Genomic DNA, 17717 nt, shown 5'->3' with positions numbered 1-17717 from the left:
CATTCCAATTCCCACACCCATGCATTCCATTAGTTCAAAACATTCAGTTAAAAACATGAACTCATAAAAATCATGGAAAAACAATTCAAGGACCAAACATTCCAAAGCTGTCAACCGTAACAAAACCCACATTCAAATCCATACAAATTAAACTATTTGAAATACATGATTTTCATAATATAAGAATTTGGGAAGATTAACATGCCTGAAAGTATCACAACTATGGTGAAAAATCACCCTTGAGAGCACTAATTGATCAACTTCTTGAAAACCCTAAGTATCTTGACTTTGGAGAATTAAGAGAGTTTAAGAAGTTATTTTGATTTATTTGTGCGTTTTAATGATGCCCAAAAAGGGTTTTAAGTCATGGGTCACTATTGGGGAAAAGGGGAAAATGTCCAAAGTACCCTTAAATAAAAGCTAAAAAATTGTCGCTAGTGACTACGGGTCACTATATGACTCATAAGGACTCATTGTGACTCATTACCATGAGTTACAGTCAAGATAGTAGTTGAAAGAACCTTTTCTACTGACCCTGCGAATCACACCATATGACTTGTCAGGTGATCCTACGACTCGTAGGGTTCGAGTCGTAGTAAAGACAGAAACACTTGGGGCACACACTGTTTTGGCTTTGGATGGGACTATACGATTACTTTAGACACTTTACGACTTGTTAGGATCCACTCATAATCATGACAGTAACTTAGGATAACTTTAATGGACACCCTACGAGTGAGGTCCTTGTAACACCCCAAGTTTGCACCCCAGACGCCACACGGTGCTTACGACCCCGAACGACCACAATATAACCCATGACTGATATTTGCTGTGAGCACTAAGTAACAATACTTTAATAAATGCAAAAAATAGGCTGAAATTATATAAGGTTCAAAACCTAAAATATTGATAAAGAATACTAACTGTAATAATAATTTGTACAATTGAATATTGTCTGAAAGTCTAGTCTGAAAGCCTCAATTTATTTGAATATAGAGTTAATGGGAAAAGTGCCCAACTAACTCCAACTACTAAAATAAACTAAATACTGAAATAATGAAATGCTATGATAACTTTATCCTCGAACTAAGAAGACTTACCACTAGGTTTGCTGCTGATAGTCTGGGCTGCTAAGTTCGATCAGGAGCTCGTACATTTGAACCTATAATATAAAACATCATAGTACAAAAGAAATGGTATGCTTCAGTACTTGGAATGTATTGGTATGATGAGTGAGGTAGGCTAATATGCAAGGGTTCATATGCAGGAACAATAACTTTTTGAATAACATGAATACAACTGAATGAGAGTATATGTATAACTGAAACAGATGAAATACTATTTATGCCATACTATGCACATATCTACATACGTTGTGTTTGAGATCATTGTAACACTGGATACTGAGTTTTGATAACTAAATGACTGATAGATGAGTTTACTGATAATTACATTACTGATAGCTGGGTGACTATTTCTGATAGTCTTGATTCTGTAAAACTAAACTGAGTTCTATATAGAGCTGGGTGACTGTGTCTGATAGTCTTGATTCTATAGAACTGAACTGAGTTCTATACTGAGACTAAAACTGTGGGAGGTAATTATCTAACCGACATGCCCCTCTTTGAACTGATTGGGGTCCAACCTATAACCCCAGCTGAAAGGGTGTCAGTATCGTGCCATGAATAAAGATAAGTGCTGAGTCACCCTCATCTGGTAGGTGCTCTGAACGAGAATGGTGGTACCCTTAACTGGCAGGTTATACACCTCACAAACCCTTAACTGGTAGGTTGATGTCTTAACCTATGTTGGCTACCTAGTTATAGAATACCAGGACTGTTTCTAAGGATCACACCCTCTACTGGTAGGTGAGTCCCCATCCTTGGGTTCGCTCGGTGATGAATCCTACTCCCAATTGAATAGATACTGAACTGATTTCTAAACTATTTTAGGCTAGAATAAACTGCTACTAATCGTGTTAACTGATTGAACTAGACTGAGTTTATTGAGTACTATAACTGATTGAGTGATTTGAGTTATATTTGCTGACTAGATATACTGAATTCTGTACTGACTGAATGCTACTATACGTGACATTACTGAGATTATTATGAAGCTACTGTAATTCTAGGTAAATAAGTAGATTATCGGGTATTAGATACCCCTAGGACTCGATAACATGAAAATTAAAACATAGCATGATCTTGAAAAGCATTACAATGTTCATAACTCATTCATGGAGAAATTTTATCAAACACTTGTAAGATATAAGCTTGTACATATGCTAGCATGTCATGATTTCCCCATTTAATCCACATGAGCAATTTATCAAACACTTAGGGAACATAACCTATGCACATAATACTGATCAACATGTAGGCATCATGATTTCCAATCCCAACTTACTTCAAGGGATTTAACATGAATTCACATAATACTACATACATGTCCAATAAATTTACATGAATCTTGTAATAAATAATGAATTAGAAACCTAATTAACATCATAATCATGAATACTTTGAAGCCCAACATGGAATTCATGAATTCAATAAACTTGAAGTTTAAAAAGAGGTTCTTAAACTCCAAGGGTGGAAGGAAACCCTTGGATGAACACCTAACATACCTTGGTTGTTAATTCTCTGAAAGTTGTGGAGAATTTCTTGAAGCTTGAATCTTGAATTGGAAGCCCTAGAGTTTTGTTTCTTGAGTAATTTTGAGAATAATGAGTGTTTTAGCCCTAAAAATAACTTAATCTCGTGTTTTTGGGGGCTGAATATGGGTGGAAAATGACCCAATTACCCCTCTGGATGCGGGCTTTTAATGACTCAAAATGTGTCCAGTGATGCACAGACCGACGCACCGCATCGATGGCATCAATGCGATGACCAACGCGCCGCATTAAGTTTGCGTTGGTTTACTGGAATTGCACTGAAAGCTCATGAAAAATTATCTTTCAATGCAATGGCGACGCGATGCGTACACCCACTATTTTGGTCATCCAAACATAGTTCAAACGTGGTCCAAAAAATCCAAAACTCACTCAAAGTGACTTACTGACATTGTTGATCATGAATCAACTAAATAAATTGATATTTTAAGGTCATAAGGGTCATAGAATAGGATCGCCAACTTATGAAGGCTAAAATACTTCTAAGTATAAATGCTTAGATGAAATTTCTTAGTCTGGAACCTCTTTTCAAGCTTTAATGGACTGAGTTAAGCTTAGAATTTTGCGGGGTCTTACAATACTCCCCCTTTAGAACATTCATCCTCAAATGAGACTGACTAAGTTGAGAAACACTGATAGACTGTGCTTACACACTAAACATGCATATTTGATGCATGGAATACCTGACTGAAACTACTGATAAGCTGAATTTTCAAACTAAACATGCATATCTGAGGCATGAGTACATGGTTGAACTGATTCATGAATGCGTGACTATCATGAATATGATATGCAACGGTAATGAATACCAAATTATAACTGTAACTGAACATGGAACTGAGAAAATCTAAGAAAGATTGTTACCTTGAGTTGAGTCTGAGTTTGCAGAGAACAGATGAGGATACTTGGTCCGCATATGTGCTTCTTTTTCCCAAGTATCTCCTTCAACGGACTGATTCTACCGAAGAACTTTGACTAGCTGAACCTCTTTGTTCCTCAGTCTGCAAACCTGATGATCAAGAATTTCAACTGGGATCTCTTCATAAGAGAGGTTGTTCTAAACATCTATATGCTCTATAAGGACTACAACTGCTGGGTCACCTATGCACTTCTTTAGCAAGGAGACAAGAAGCACTGGATGTACTGAAGCTAAGTTTGAAGGCAACTCAAGCTCGTAAGCTACGTTTTTAAAACGATTAAAAATTTGGTAAGGACTGATATATTAGGAACTGAGTTTACCTTTCTTTCCAAACCTCTTCACTCCCTTCATAGGAGAGATTTTTAAATACATATAATCACCAATCTCAAACTCGAGATACTTTCTTCGCACATCTACATACGACTTCTGTCGGCTCTGAGTTGTCTAAAGCCTTTCCCTGATCAACTGAACCTTTTTTAAGGTATCAAATACCAAGTGAGGCCCTATCACTGCGGTCTCACCCATTTCAAACAAACCAATGTGAGATCTATATCTTCTCCCATGAAGCATCTCGAACGGAGCCATCTGAATGCTAGAATGATAACTGTTGTTATATGCGAACTCAATCAAGGGCAAATAGTCATACCAACTCTCCTTAAAGTCAATGCCACACGTTCTTAACATATCTTCCAAGGTCTGAATGGTCCTCTCTGCTTAACCATCTGTCTGAGGGTAAAAGGATGTACTGAGGTGAACTTGGGTACCAATACTCTTTTGGAAGGCTTTCCAAAAGTGATAGGTGAACTGCGTACCTCTATCTGAGATAATGGACAATAAAACTCCGTGCAATCTGACCAACTCTCTAACATAGAGCTTGGCATAATCCTCAGATGAATAAGAGGTATGAACTTGTTAAGAAATGAGCTGATTTGGTAATCCTGTCTACAATAACCCAAATTGAATCATGATAATGATGAGTACGGGGAAAACCCATCTCAAAGTCTATGTTTACTTCCTCCCACTTCCACATGTGAATACTGAACTCTTGCATGGAACCACTAGGTTTCTGGTGCTCAATCTTAACCTGCTGATATATAGAATGCTTAGCCACAAACTCTGTAATGTCTCTCTTCATCGCACTCCACCAATAGACCTTTTGCAAATTGGGGTACATCTTAGTAGCCCTTGGATGAATAGAGGAACGCACACCATGCGCTTATGCAAGAATTTGTTGCCTCAAGTCATCTACACCTGGCACATATAACCAACCCTAGAAACACAACACACCATCTCCCCCTTGGGACTAAACCTCTACTTTCTGATCTCTAACTGACTCTTTCAACTTGACTAAACTGGGATCTCTGTCCTACTTTTCTTTTACTTTGAAAACCAGAGATGATTCTAAACTATTCTGCACCCATACACTTCCCTCTCCTAAATTAACTAAGCTGACGCCTAGTTGGGCAACCTGATGAACTATCTGAACTAACTTCTTCTTATTATCCTCCATGTGAGCAACACTACCCATAGATATCCTACTGAGAGCATCAACCACTACATTGGCCTTGTTCGAGTGATACAGGCCGCTCATGTCATAGTCCTTTAAAAACTCTAACTACCTTTTCTGACATAAGTTTAGATCTTTTTGAGAAAACATATACTGCTGGCTCTTGTGGTCTGTGAACACATCAACATGTACCCTATACAAATAATGCCTCCAAATTTTTAAGCAAACACCACAAACACTAACTCAAGATCATGAGTATGGTAATTTTTTTCATGGGGCTTAAGCTATCTAGAGGCATAGTATATTACCTTACCTCTCTACATCAAAACACACCCCAAACCAACTCTGGAAGCATCGTAAGCCTGTATGAACCATTTGTAGAGTCAAAACTGGGGCTATAGTGAGTTAAGTCTTTAACTCCTGAAAACTCTTCTCATAAGAATCTAACCACTGGAATTTGACTTTCTTCTGAGTTAATCTGGACATGGGGGATGCAATAGATGAGAATACCTCAACAAACCATCAGTAATAGCTATCCAAACCCAAGAAACTCCTGATATCTAATAGAGAGATTGGTCTGGGCCAGTTTCTCACTACTTCGGTCTTTGAGGAGCCATAATCGGAAACTATATGGCCAAAGAAAGCTACTAACCTTATCCAAAATTCGCACTTACTGAATTTGGTGAATAACTGATGGGTTCTAAGGGTCTATAACACTATTTTGAGATGGTCTGCATATTCATGTTCACTACAGGCGTAGACAAGAATGTCATCAATGAAGACTATGATGAACATGTCCAAGTACTGCTTGAACACGCGGTTCATCAAGTTTGTGAAGACTGCTGGAGCATTGGTAAAACTAAATGACATGACTAAGAATTTGAAGTGGCCATACCAAGTTCTGAAAGCTATTTTCAGAATGTTATATTCTCTGACCCTGAGCTGATGATAGCCTAATCTAAGGTCAATCTTAGAGAAGTAACTAGCACCCTGAAGTTGGTCAAACAAGTCATCGATTCTGGGAAATGGATACTTATTCTTTAATGTGACTTTATTTAGCTGATAGTAGTCTATGCATATCCTGAGAGAACCGTCTTTCTTATGCACGAATAGAACTGGTGCACCCCATGAGGATACGCTGGGTTTGATGAATCCTTTATCTAAGAGATCCTTTAACTATTCTTTTAATTCTTTGAGTTTTGCTGGATCTATTCTATATGGCAGAATAGAGATAGGCTGAGTATCTGGAAGAAAGTCCATTCCAAAGTCAATTTCCCTTTCAAGAGGGACCCCAGGAAGATCTTTGAGAAACACATCAAGAAATTCACATGCTACTGATACTGACTCAAGATTAGGGGTCTCTGAACTGGAGTCTTAAACTCAAATGAGATGATACACACATCCCTTAGATATCATTCTTCTCTCCCTAAGGTAAGAAAAAAGCTGACCCCTAAGTGCTGAAGTACTACCCCTTCATTCAAGGACAGGTTTATTTAAGAACTGAAAATGGACAATTTAGTTTCTGCACTCAACAGAAGCATAGCATGAATGAATTCAATCCATGCCGAGAATGACATCAAAATTTGTCATCTCTAATTCAACTAAGTCTGCTGAAGTGAATTTTTGAGATACCATAATCGGACAGTTCCTGTATACCCATCGAGCTATGATAGATTTACCCACTAGGGTAGAGACTGAGAAGGGCTCTATTAGGATTTCGATACTAACTCCAAAGTCAACTGCTATATAAAAAGTTATAAAGGACAAAGAAGATCCTGTATCTAGCAAATCATAAACTTGTAAATGATAAACTTGTAACGTACCAGTGACCACATCAGGAAAACTTTCCTGAGCCTATCGGGACTAAAATTCATAGAGTCTATTTAGGTGCTTCTCACTGGTGGCACTGGAAGTGATACCCTACTGATTTGGGTGACCAAACTGAGCTGAACGACGATTATACTAACCTTAAAAACTTGATAAGGACAATATCTAACCCTATGTCCTGGATTTCCATATTTGAAATAAACATCATTTCTAGCCCTGCAGATACCCTGGTGGTTTCTTCCATCTTTCTGGAAAAGAGAGTTTGTTCGAGCACTGCTAATACTGCTGTGAGGTTTAGGGCTTGGTGCCCTATCTCTATTGCCATCTTTGAATTTTGACACTAGAGCACTGGATGAGGACGGATCTGGAACTGAGGATTTTGGGCAGAACTGAGAATAATTTCTACCTTCTAACTTAGATTGAGAAAATTTAAAGCTACCTATTCTAACTCTCTTATTCTCTCTCTCTTTCTCCCTATTCTAAGCCTTCTCTATCTACTGAGAATGGACCATAAGCCTAGATATGTCCATATCCTTAATTATTATTGCGGTCCTATATTCCTTGACCACACTGTTATACACGCCAGAGATAAACTTACTCATCTTAGATCTACTATCTGCTACCACATGAGGAGTATATCTGGATAGCTGAGTAAACTTGAGAGAATACTCTTTCACTGTCATATTTCCCTGCTTTAGATTAATAAACTCCAAAACCTTTTCTTTTCTCAGCTCCAGTGGGAAGAACCTATCAAGAAAAATTGTTGTAAACTCCTCCCATTCTATGAGCCCTGTATCTGCGGCCCTATCTTCCTTCCACTACATGAAGCATGAATGAGCCACATCCCGCAACTGATATGCATCCAACTCAGCACTCTTACTAGATGCCACCCCCATAATATCTGTAACTTTTTGCACTTGACCAAGGAATTCCTATGGGTCCTCATCTGACTTAATCTTGGTAAAGGCTGGAGGGTTCATTCGGGTGGAGTCTCAAATTATAGCTGTAGCAGTGTTGGACACTGGGTTGGCCAAAATGACAGCTGGGCATTCATTCTAGGCTACTACAAAATGAGCTAGACTGGTGAAAGCTGCTCTGAATTCTGCATGGAAGACATGCTCATCCAAGGGATCTTCCTAAATGGGCAGAGGTGCTGGCTGATTTCCTGTTCCCCTTTCGTTATTCTTTTAGGAGGCATGTTCTGTAAATGGAAGTAAAAAAAGGATTAGACTGAGAGTGTAGCTTAAGCTCATGCTCACTCGCACGATATGAATATTGAAAGAAGGTAAACTTTTCTTTAAAACGCCTCATAGCCTCTTGTCCATAAGTGTGGCGCTCTACACACCCATGCATAAGACTCTACTAGACGTGGATTTAGACTTTGTAGTACTCTGTTGAACCTTAGACTCTGATACCAAGTTTGTAATGCCTCGACTCTGCACCCGGATGCTACACATGATGCGTACGACTCGGAAGGACCACAAGCTAACCAATGACTGATATCTGCTGTGAGCATTGAGTAACAATACTGTAACAAATATGGAAAAATAGGTTGAAATGCCACAAGGTTCAAAACCTAAAGTATTAATAAGGAATACCAACTGTAATAATAATTTGTAAAACTGAATACTGTCTGAAAGTGTAGTCTGAAAGCCTCTATATGTCTGAATGGAGTTGATGGGGCAAGTCCGCAACTAACTTCAACTACCGAAGTAAACTGGATACTAAAATAATGAAATGATATGATAACTTTTTCCTCGAACTATGAAGCATCACCACTAGGTTTGTTGCTGATAGTCTGGGCTGTTAAGTTCGGTGAGGAGCTCGTGCGTCTGTACCTATGATATAAAAAAGCATAGCGTAAAAGAAAAGGTATGTGTCAGTACATTAAATGTACTGGTATGCTAAGTGAGGTAGGATGATTTACAAGGGTTCATATGCATGAACAATAACTAACTGAATAGTATGAATATAACTGAATGGGAGTACATGTATAACTGAAACTGATGAAATACTATTTATGCAATACTGTGCACATATCTACATACGTTGTGTCTGAGATCATAGTTACACTAGCTACTGTGTTCTGATAACTGAGTGATTGATGATTTTATTGATAACTATATTACTGATAGCTGGGTGAGTATTTCTGAGAGTGCTGATTATGTAAAACTGAACTGAGTTCTATACTGAGCTGGGTGACTATGTCTGATAGTCTTGATTCTGTAGAACTGAACTGACTTCTATACTAAGACTAAAACTATGAGAGGTAATTATCTAACCAACATGTCCCTCTTTGAACTGATTGGGGTCCAACCTGTAACCCTAGTTAGAAGGGTGTCAGTATCGTACCACGGGTAAAGATAAGTGCTGAGTCACCCTCATCTGGCAGGTGCTCTGAACGAGAACGGTAGTACCCTCAACTGGCAGGTAGAACACCTCATCAACCCTCAACTGGCAGGTTGATGTCTTAACCTACGCTGGCTACGTAGTTATGGAACGCCAAGACTGTTTCTAAGAATCACACCCTCTACTGGCAGGTGAGTCCCCTTCCTTAGGTTTACTCGGTGTTGAATCCTACTCACAACTGAATAGATACTAAACTAATTTCTATACTATTCTAGGATAGACTGAACTATTACTGATAAATTAACTGACTGAACTGGACTAAGTTCACTGAGTACTATAACTGATTGAGTATTCTAGTTTTATTTGCTGACTGGATATACTGAGTTCTGTACTGACTGAATTCTACTGTATGTGGCATTACTGAGACTAATCTGAAGGGACTGTAATTCTAGGTAAACAACTAGATTATTTGGTATTAGATACCCCCAGAACTCGATAACATGAAAAGTAAAGCATAGCATGATCTTGAAAAGCATTACAATGTTCATAACTCATTGATGGAGATATTTTATCAAACACTTGTAAGATATAAGCATGTACGTATGCTAGCATGTCATGATTTCCCCATTTAATCCACATGAGTAATTTATCAAACACTTGGGGAACATAATCTATGTACATAATACTAATCAACATGTAGGTATCATGATTTCCAATCCCAACTTACTTCAAGGGATTTAACATGAATTCACATAATACTACACATATGTCCAATAAATTTACATGAATCTTGTAATAAATCATGAATTAGAAACCCAATTAACATCATAATCATGAATACATTCAAACCCAACATGGAATTCATAAATTCAATAAACTTAAAGTTTTAAAAGAGGTTCTTGAACTCCAAGGGTGGAAGGAAATCTTTTGATGAACACCTAACATACTTGGTTGTTAATTCTCTGAAAGTTGTGAAGAATTTCTTGATGCGTGAATCTTGAATTGAAAGCCCTAGGGTTTTGTTTCTTGAGTAATTTTGAGAATAATGAGTGTTTTAGCCCTAAGAATGACTTAATCTCATGTTTTTGAGGCTGAATATGGGTGGAAAATGACCCAATTACCCCTATGGACATGGGTTTTAATGACTGAAAATATGTCTAGTGACACGCAGACCGGCACGCCGTGTCAATGGTATCTATGGCATTACCAATATACCACATCGAGTTCGCATCGGTTCACTGGAATTAAACTAAAAGCTGGGGTAAAATTATATGTGGATGCGATGGGCAACGCAACGCATTGAGATTGCATTGACCCACTGTTTTGGTCACCCAAACATGGTTCAAATATTGTCCAAAAAATGTGAAACTCACCTGAAGTGACCTACTGACATTCCTGATCATGAATCAACTGAATAAATTAATGTTTTAAGGTCATAAGGGTCGTAGAATAGGATCACCAACTTATGAAGGCTAAAATAGTATAACCACTTGGCTAAAATTTCTAAGTCTGGAACCTCTTTTCAAGCTTTAACGAACTGAGTTAAGCTTAGAATTTTACGGCGTCTTATAGTCCTACGACTCACAATGGCACATTACAACTTATATTGAGACTCGTAGTTTGAGCAGTAAGTTTAAAATCTCACAAAAATTTCAAGGACCAAATCCGGGGTGTTTTACATAAGCGGTGGGACATGCAAGAAATAACTTTAAGGAAAAGTGTAAATAACCCATAACTAGACCAACCTTGTGAATCCGTAGTAGCCATCCAAATGTGCACCAGGCTTGAACTGGCACCAATGGGTAGTAATGAGAGGCCAGACGCCGGGCTTGAACCGTTAGTGATGGATAATTACAAGATACCATATGCCAGATTCGAACTAGAAAATAGTGGGTAATAATGAGAGGCCACAAATATGATATAAATAGAACTCATAATCAGATGCCAGACTCAAACCAGAACTCATAGGAACCACCACTCTAAGAACAATCATAATCAGTACCAGAACTCCCAAATCATCATAACCAAATGTTGTTGCCCAACTGTAAAATTAAAACCCAAATCATACCATAACCAATGCCAAAGTGGTACAAAAATTCACAATCAAAGACAAAAATAAAGTATATGCTAATCCAAAATCATAATTAAAATACATTTAAATAATCATTCGCATATCTTAACTAAAAGGGGATGAATCCAAGGTTCTGCAACTTAATTCCATGTCCTGAAATGATAGATATTATATCATACTAAAAGATAAGGGACCAAAATATTCTAGAACGAAGTTCTAACCAGATAAATAAGATATGATATATAGATAAAAATATACTAGAATGGGATTTTAACTGGATAAATAACGAATGATATATATACATACATACATATATATATATATGTATATATGTATATATGTATATATGTATATATGTATATATGTATATATATATAATAACACTCAAACTACAAGTATTTATCCAAAACTAGCAAAATATTATACGATTATTGTAAATAAGCTCAATCTAAAGATAGGATAAGTCTAGCCTACCTGGATACCGAAGCTAAAAAAATTCTCTAAGAAGTCTCTGAATAGTGCCTTACTGGAAACGAACTCGAATAACTTGATGTGGATAGTTATTTTCTTCCACGAATTGAGCTTAAACAACTTTTAATGCATTGATTTACTAAAATTATGTAACCAATAGTTGTTTTTAAGTCATGAAATGGTGGAAGAAATTTCCGACTATGGAGGTGTATATCTTACTTACCCATCTCTAATGGAAGCACATTAACACAATTTAATGGTCACATGCAGCTTAGGCGGTGGAAACAATTTCAAGAAGAAAAAGGCCTTATCTTTGGCCTTTTAATTTACTTAGCTTCCCTCGTAAGTGACTAATATACCAACATAACAATCATCTGCCTACTTTGTAATGGTATGGGCATATTATGGTCATGCCAACACTTAATGGGCACTCCTCCAATTCTACGTGGAGTGAGGTGTCCATAAGAATTAATTGGTCCATTTGTATATATTCGGGTATTGCATATGTTCGTGGTAAAATAAATATAATATTTTAAATATATCATAATTATTAAAAAATTATTTCTAATAAAACCTCTATTTTAAAATAATAATATTTTAATATATCTAGATTTACTATCTCTGCTTAAATTATTAATAAATTTTAAAAGCTATTATAAATTAATTATAAATATTTCATAAATAAAGAATTTTATAAACATCAAAAATATTTTGAAAAGGTAATAAATTATATTTCTGCCAAATGCGTATTTTGGTTAAATATTTTGCAATATATTTGGTATCACTAAAATAATCAAACAAACCCCCCGAAAATGGAACTGTCCATCTCAGTAAGTCATAAATAACTTGGAGTAGTTATAGAAAATCTCGAGACACCAAAAATATATGAAAACAAGAAAAATGACCATGAGTATTATTACAAAAAAAGAAAGTGTAAGAAAAAAAGAGAGGAAAGACTCTGATTTCACAAGTTTTTAGTCAGGGGATGTTTTGAACTTGAAAATATTGATAGTTCCTAGGTAATAAAACAACAAAAGGGAATCAACAAATGAGATGAAAAAAACGTGTGCTTATGAGCAAATTTTGAAAGCTTTTTCACTCAACTAAATTTGTGTGTTTAAGTAGAACTCACTTAATGCATGCAAAATACGTGCGACTAATTGCACAAATCATTTTTACACTTTTAATTTTTTTGAAATTATTTAAGAATTTAAGAATAAAACATTTAAGGAAAAAAGAAGAAAAGACTTTGACAAATTAAAGATGTAAGAGATAAGTAGAAAATATTTGGGTGGAGATGAGAATAGAAAAAAAATTTAGTCCAGATCAATTTTTGAATTTTTCCTCACAAAAAATTTTAAATTTTTTACAAGTGAAATACCTTTTAAAATATAATTTCAAATATCAAATCATTATTTCATAAATTCAAACTTTTATATTTCATTTTAAAATTTATGGTGAAATAATAGCTAAAATAAAAATTATTATTATAAATTTGTCTCATCTTTTTCTACTTCTCCTTCATTTTTCGGTCATCTTCATCATTAATTTCTTTTTTTATGGATCATTCATATATGAATAACATTATAGTCCTTGTCTGATTCATCGCTTGTAAAAGTTGAATCAAATTCATAAAAAAATATTATCATAATCATCCATATTTAAATTAACCTAGACAAATGAATGAAAGAATCTAAGAAGATCGTAAAAAAAGATTTTGAAAATTTTGATACAAGCTGATGAAGATATGAATTTGTGAAAATATTGATATAAACCAATGAAGAGTGAAATTGTGGAAATTTTGATACAAATTAAAAAAAAGGAGTGCGTTACTTTGTGAATTAAGATAAGAATAGTAAAAAATGAGAAATTATTTTTAATATCTACTAAAGATGTGAAAGAATGGATAGATGAAAAAATTTAAGAAGAAAACAAAAGAGAGAGACTAAGCAAAGAAGAAAAAATTATCATTTTAAAAAATAAATTATACAAGTAGAATTGGGACACACGTGCAACATGCGTGTCCAGAAACTACTATAATGTACTTTTTAAAACATTGATTTAAAGTAGAGATAAGAATTAAAAAAATAATAAAAATCTCGATACAAGTTGTAGAAGTGAAAGAATTATTTTATATAGAGTGAATAGAGATGACAACATTAAAAAAATAATAAAACTTTTTCGATATACGCTAGATATTTAGGAGAATAGATACAGGGAAGAATTTTAGAAAAAAAAAGAAATACTCTGAATTTTAAATCACATTTTAAAGATTGTTATAGTTATTTTTCAGATGTTTTAAATTAGTCTCACATTTTTGTACTTGTGCACAATCTTCTTGTATAACTATTTTTTGATATAAGAAAAGTAAAAAAAGGATAAAGGAACTTTCGATATAAATTAGAAATGTGACAGAGTAATTTTTTGAAATATTTGATTAGAAATTATTTGAATCGGATTTTACTGTGTTTGTAGATTTTATTAGTTGAAGTCTCGCAATGATCTCATTCATTACCTTCAAAAAAGTGTCAAGATCATAAAATATTTCATGATAATTCTCCATCACTTTGTATTTAGCTAGATAGACAGAGAGAATAATTTAAGAAAAAAGAAAAGAAAAAGTAAGGAAAAAAGTACGAAAACTCCTTGATATCATATGAAGATGTGAAAGAAGAGCAAAAAGTGTGTGAATATAAATGTGAATACCAAAAAAAAAGGAAATTATTTTAATATAAACTAGCGAACATATGAGATTGTGAAAAATTTAGATATAAGCTAATGAAAATGTGAGATTGTGAAAATTTTGATACAAACTAAAAATGTGAGAGCGTTAATATTTTAAGTGATTGAATTGAAATAAAAATAGTAAAAAAAAGAAATTTTTTTTTTTGCTATATACTAAAGATGTGAGAGACTGGATAGATGAAAAAAAATAAGAAGAAAATAAAGGAGAGAGACTAAGAAAAAAAAAAGAAATTATCATTTCAAAAAATTATATTAATAGTGTAAGATCCCTTAAAATTGCAATCATTTTATTTTTCAGTCTCTCACGTTCGTAATGTCAATTTTTGACTTGAATTATATTTAAGGATGTTAAAAGAGCATTTTGGAAAAGTTTTATATTTCTCGGAAGGGGTTTGGGGTCATTTTTGGACCCCAATACAGTAAGCCTCCGTGATAAGGTCGTGTCATGGAGGTTAAACTCTATGATATTGTCGTGGTACGGAGGCTAACCTCCGCGATATTAGCGTGCCACGCTAGTATTTTAATTTAGTCCAGTTTTTAATTTTTTCACTTGGGGTGAGGGTTTTTTGGTCTTTTTATCCCTTGTACGACCTTATAACATAAAATAAGACCCTTTTCTTTAATTTTCAAAGATCAAGTCATTCTCTTTCTCTCTTAAACTTAAAACCCAAGAACATTCAAGGATTTTACAGTGAATTTATCATTCGGGCTCCAAACTTCAAATTGACTTCAATTCCTTGTGTATTTCAGGCATGTTTCTCTTCCCTAAAATTGAGTTTTACATTATGGCATTAATTGAATGGATTTTCATGTGATTTTATTGTGGGTTTTAAAATTGGGTTAAGGGATTTTGGTTGTTAATGATTTAATTACTTGTCCCATGTTTTAAATTGAATTCATGCTTTTAATTGATATTTTTGCGGCTAAATTGGTGCATTGTTTAAATGGTTGGAATGGGTGACATGAATTTCCACAAATTGGATGAATTTTAGCTTGGAATTGGCATTAACCTCAACACACTTTGTAAATTTATTTTTTTTATCATGGTTATTAGTTTAACTTGATTTTGAACCCAATGCATTGTATTGATGGATAAATGGATATAAAAATAGATTCAGATGGTCTTGGTGGCCATGGTTTGGATTTTAAATAGAACTTGAGAGTCAATGTGATTATATAGATTTGTTTGACATGTTTAATTTAGCTTGCAAGCATAGTGGTATGACAATACCAAGTGGTAAATACCTTAATGACTCTTGGGTTATTGGATTGGTCTATGTGCAAAATATTTTAATCTGATCTTAAAGGAAATAGTATAGCTCACCGTGAAGGTGCAATCTTGGAAAACAAACACTAGAAATCATGTTTGCAAATATTGGGGGTCTATATGACTGTGTGCTTAGTACACACTTTATATATATATTTTTGGGACAGCTAGTTTCCTTGGTGGCTTTAGCTTTTCCTCGGTCTTTCTCCGATTCGTACGGCTAACACACATTAAGACCATTTTAGTAAGGGGAGCTCAACCCATATGCCCATGTATGCCGTTATGAAGGTCCGGGCTACACAGTTCACGTTAAATCTGTAAACCCTTATGTTCATGACCCTTTGTCCTATCCTGGAATCCTTTATATGTATATATAAACGTGTACATGTGGTTTTAACTGATTTTGGACATGGAATTATTTTATCACTTTCTCAGAGTTAAATTCCAGTGCTTATACCACTGACGATCCTAGGATGCTACATAGTTTTATGATATAGCGTTCAAAGAGTTTTCTATTTCTCCTGCGCAACGTTAGGTGGTTGAGCCCATCTGTTGAGTTGTTGTGAAGTTATGAGCCTCCATCCTTTTGAAGGCCTTATTATTTCATTATTCTTTCTTTTTTGTAATGGTACTCTTGGATTCCTTGGTCGTAGTTTGGGGTATGTCCCGACTTAGCCGATATTCTGGTTTTAGAGGCTACTGTGGACAAGTGTGGGTTGGATTATTGGTTTTGACACTTAGAACTTTCAGTTGACTTATTTATCTTTTATTACTATCTTGATTGGATTTTGCTTTATTATTATTATTATTATTGTACTCTTGAGGTTAGGCTAAAGGAGTGGTCTCTGGTCCAGGGTGGGCTTGAGATACCTGTCACGATTAGGCCCTAGTTTGAGTTGTGACAAATAGAATTGAAACATACGTGTTCGAAAACTAGTATAATAAATTCCTTTAAAACTTTGATTCAAAGTAGAGATAATAATTTTTTTCAAAAAAAGAGAAAATCTTGATACAAATTGTAGAAGTGAAAGAATTATCTTGTATAGAGTGAATAGAGATGACAATATTAAAAAAATCAAAAAAAATTATTTTTGATATATGTTAGAGATGTAACAGAATAGATAGAGGAAAAAATTTGTGTAGAAAAGAAAAGAAAAAGTTTTTTAAAAAAGAAATACTCAACCGTGTTGGCTTCACAGTTGGTGGCTTCGTATGGTGGCTTCCACCAGTCTATCCATGTGCTTACTTAGTTGGTGGCTTCACAGTCTCATCAGTCTGACCGTGTTGGTTCTGTTGATCATTCATATGAGCTCACTTGGATTGGTCAATTTATGAGGCTGAATCCCTCAACCTTTATAGGCTCTAAAGTTGAGGAAAATCCGCTGGGGCTCATTGATGAGATAGAAAAAATCTTTAGGGTGATGTATGCTACCGATGTAGAGGGTGTAGAGTTTTCTGCCTATCAGTTGAAAGATGTAGCTTATCAGTGGTATGAAGAGTGGGAAGCTATAAAGGGTGATGATGCTAAGCAGGTGGTGTGGGATAACTTTTTAGGGGATTTTCTTGATCATTTCTTTCCTTAGGAGTTGGGAGAAGCTAATGATAAGGAGTTTGTTAATATGAAGAAGGGTATGATAAGTGTCAAGGAGTATGCTCTAAAGTTTCAGCAATTGGCTCGTTATGCTCCAGAGCTGGTGTCTAACATGAGATCCAAGATGAGAAAGTTTGCTTATGGGTTGTCTCGTTACTTGGTATTAGAGTGTAAGGCTCCAATGTTGAACAATGATATGGACATATCTAGGATTGTGGTTTATATGTAGCAGGACGAAGATGAGAAAAAAAAGTAGATAGATATAAAAGAAAGGCAAAATAAGAAGTTTAGGTATTTAG

This window comes from Capsicum annuum, chromosome 6 (genome assembly GCF_002878395.1).
Source record: "Capsicum annuum cultivar UCD-10X-F1 chromosome 6, UCD10Xv1.1, whole genome shotgun sequence".
In the NCBI taxonomy this organism is placed as follows: Eukaryota; Viridiplantae; Streptophyta; class Magnoliopsida; order Solanales; family Solanaceae; genus Capsicum; species Capsicum annuum.
The sequence above is the reverse complement of the archived record's forward strand: the minus strand, read 5'-3'. Positions refer to the sequence as shown.